The sequence below is a fragment of the Zingiber officinale genome, chromosome 4A, assembly GCF_018446385.1.
Source record: "Zingiber officinale cultivar Zhangliang chromosome 4A, Zo_v1.1, whole genome shotgun sequence".
Lineage (NCBI taxonomy): Eukaryota > Viridiplantae > Streptophyta > Magnoliopsida > Zingiberales > Zingiberaceae > Zingiber > Zingiber officinale.
Window position 1 is genome coordinate 57,368,007 of NC_055992.1, and position 3,817 is coordinate 57,371,823.

General features: G+C 37.2%; 1 long non-coding RNA gene across 1 annotated transcript; it reads left to right on the plus strand.

Annotated features, from left to right (window-relative positions):
- The first annotated feature begins 238 nt into the window (after positions 1–238).
- On the plus strand, positions 239–1,341 carry LOC121969936. The gene is made up of 4 exons (XR_006108739.1): positions 239–398; positions 863–1,038; positions 1,129–1,227; positions 1,313–1,341. It is a non-coding gene; the product is annotated as an uncharacterized LOC121969936 (long non-coding RNA).
- The last annotated feature ends 2,476 nt before the right edge of the window (positions 1,342–3,817 follow it).

Consider the following 3,817-nt stretch of genomic DNA (forward strand, 5'->3'; position numbering starts at 1 on the left):
GAGAGTTAAACCTTATTGACTTTGGTGTTAGATTTTGTCGATAACTACAAAAATTATAATGATGATTACGTCTCTTGAAAAGGAACACCAATTAAACATAATTATACTTTTCAATTAAACATAATTGAAAAGGAAATCTCCGCTTTGGCATTCTTCGTGATGGAAAAGCTCGTGACTTTCATCAGCGCTTCGTGAAGATATTCTCACGAAGGCCTTGAATTCTAACAAACATGGTGGACGTGTGAGAGGCATAGGAGCAAATGTCACTCCATCATCCTTCTTCAAGGTTGCTAGAGGGAAGGTGCAAATTGAAGGAATTCGAAGTGATACTACACCGGTTGCATATATTACATCTAAAAGATGTGATTCGAAGGAATTCATTGGGGCTCGATGTAGAGGTATAGTTCATCTTATTCTTACAATATGCATTGTCATCTTTTGTAATTGTTGGATGCTTTTGTAAAGCATAACTTTTTCATCGACATGTACTAAATCCTTGTTACAAGTGTTGTGGTTGTTCAGGCTTGTACATATAAGCGATAGTTCTTGAATTCCTTTAATTGGTGAAGCATCTTAGGATTGAGCTCTGCAAATTCAAAGTGTCCCAGATGATAATGTGCAACTTTTTTTGACATGTAGTATTTTGGTTTGCACTTGTACTCTATGACTTCAGTTATTTAGATCCTAGGTTTAAGTTTGCTTTGGCCTATTTTCATATATTGTAGCATGAAAATAGATGTTGATACACAGTTTTGGCTACACACTTGGGTGCATCTTTTTTTTTAAAATTTGTAGTGTTAATTTTAGTTCATATTTTTCTTTATCCGCTTGTGACACTGTCTTATGTTTTTGCCACTTTCAGTTATATTGATTATCTCTTTTTGGGTGATTACGTTGATCGTGGCCAACATAGCCTGAAAACTATTACTCTTCTCCTTGCATTGAAGGTATTACTTTCCCCTCAAGCTTGTCAATGTGATCAGTCTTATCCAAGCAAATATTTTTATGAAAATATTTAGCATCAAAGAATTCTTGAAGGTATTACTTTGCACTCTTCTTGTACAGGTTTATGTTTACAAATATGTTGTATCTTTAAACTTTTCAAAATTTTCTGAATCAATGTTATAGATTGAATATCCACATAATATACATTTAATTCGTGGAAACCATGAGGCAACAGACATTAATGCTTTATTTGGGTTTCGTACCGAGTGCATCGAGAGAATGGTACCACTAATTTCTATTTGCTATCATTATTTAGTTTATCAAGAAAAAATTATGTTCCATATCATTGTTTATTGTTTGGAAACAGGGAGAACAAGACAGAATCTGGGCATGGCGCTGTATTAACAGATTGTTTAATTGGTTGCCTTTAGCTGCTTTAATGGAGAAGAAAGTTATCTGCATGCATGGTGGTTGATAACCAAGATTTTACTGCATTATTTTGATTCATATATGCATGGTTTGATGTGGATTTCATAGGTTAAAATCATGGTTACATCACATTTTGTGCATTGTGTGTATTTTTGGACTTAATTACAAATTACTTTATTTTTATATTATTTGATGCTAATATTTGATTCTTATTTTGTAGGCATCAAAGGATCTTGAATTTGGATCTATTTGGACCGAAATTGGGCTCGAATCGGAGTTCAAACAAGAAGATCAAGCTTTGGAGCATTATGGGTCATTCATCAAGAATAGGACAGATATGGACCATCCATTGAAGATCTGGCCGATCCAACCTAATGGGGAGCAGATCTAAGCCATTGATGAAGATCCAGAAGTTTTGATCCAGATCTGAGTTCATCCAGCCATTGATCCAGTCGGATTAATCTGGGCCGTTCATTGAAGATCAGCAGATCTGGGCCATCCAGTGATGATCTGATCGATCCGACCTAAGGGAGGGTAGATCCAATCTCTAGATCAAGATCAGTACCTTCGGATAGGATTTTGGACAAGCTTTTACCATTGATTTAGCTCCAAATTGCTCCTAGCCGTCCGTTCAAAACTGGATCAGATTTAAAACAGAAGCTACAGTTCCCTTTCTTCTTCGTCGATTCCTCCACGCACAGTAGCTTCGTCCCAGCGCGGTTTTTTCTGGATTTCGGCCCCATTCCTTCTCCGATCAATCTCCCGAGCTTCTATCTTGGTGGTGAGCTTCTCGGCGGCGACATCCCGATCATCTGGAGCCATCGGAGAGTGTTCTCTCTGGTGGAATTTGGCTCGCGGCATCTTCCTTTTCCAGCTCGATTTGGCGGTGGTCCTCCAAATCTAAGCTCCGATTCCCATCAACAACATTCGGAGGTGGTCTTCCGGTGTTCCTGAGCTTCACTCGACGTTCATCCGCGTTCCACAGCCTTCCATCAGATCCAGAGGCAGATTTCCAGATTTTCAGCACTTGAGTGGGTTCCGGGTTGTTTCAGCTCGTCGGGGGTGGTCTGTCGGTGTAGCTGAACCTTCCTCGAGCTGATATGCTACTTAGATGCTCCACTGAGGTCCGAAATTGGGTGGTTTCGATTTTGGCACTCTTGTGTGACGGCTTGAGTGTGTAGCTTGGTAGATGATTGTGAGAATGGATTGGTTTACATTTTAGTTCACTTTTGTTATTGTTTTTATAGCTTAGCACAGATTACTTTTATGTTTTGTTATATTTTTATGCAAGTAGTTAGCATTTCTTTCCTTGTTGAAGCTTAGTTTAAGTTTTAGTTGATGCTTGGTTACTTGTTTAGTGTTTAAATTCTAAGCTAGGGTTTACATCTTGCTTTAGATCAGATTTACTTGAGTCTTCTTATTTCAATCTTCGTTTGATGTGTGTTGATGATTTAATTATAATGTAGGGTGACAATGCATTATGGTTTGATTGTTGGCACACAAGTAGATTTCATTTATTTAGGTTTCACTCTTATGCTTTAGATTAATTTCTTTACTGCTGTGTTTTCCTTTGTAGATTTATATTCAAAGCTTTAAAACCCCCAACTCCATTTTTATATCGAAAACCCCAAAAATAGAAATAAAAGGACAACCCTAGATTACATCATACTGTTGGTTCCTCGAGAGCGATCTTGGGCTCGTTACTACAACGTTATTGTGAAATTAAGGGGTTCAGTGAATAAATACAATTATCAATTTAATTAGCGGATGTGACAGATTCGCTTATATCAAATTTTGGCGCCGTTGCCGGGGAGATTGTAATATGCATTGTTTTGTAATTTTAGGATAGTTATTTTGATTGCTTTCATGTTTATATATCCATGTGTTGATTTTATTTGTTCCTGAGTCTTCTGATTTTATTTTCTAGTGTTTCAGTGTAAGAACAGGAAATTCATGTGACCATGGATCCATATCATCAGTATTTTAGAGATGGGATGGAGAATTATTTTTATTAGCCTCAAACTCAGTCCTATCAGTCCTACCTACCTATGGAGCAACGGAATAGGTATGAGGATGCACAAGAACAAATTGAAGAATCAATGTGGAAATGCAATGAAGTTATGCAACAAATGAGAGAGCATCAAGAGCAGCAATTTGCAAGGATACAGAATATACAGAGTCAGTTAGATCAGATAGCATCATCTATTAATCAGTTACAAGCACAAAGAGCCAGTGAAGAGGTGGATTGTGGAGATCTTGTCAGGCCTGACACTACTTCTATTTCTTCATAACAATTTTCTAATTTTATTTGTGATGATGATGTAGTTGTTAAAATTTCTGACTCTACTAATAATGTTGCTGTAGATGATGTGAATGATGCAGGTCTTGATGCAAAAGATGATTTAAGTGTAGGGGATTGCTTACTGGAAGCAATACCTCAAGG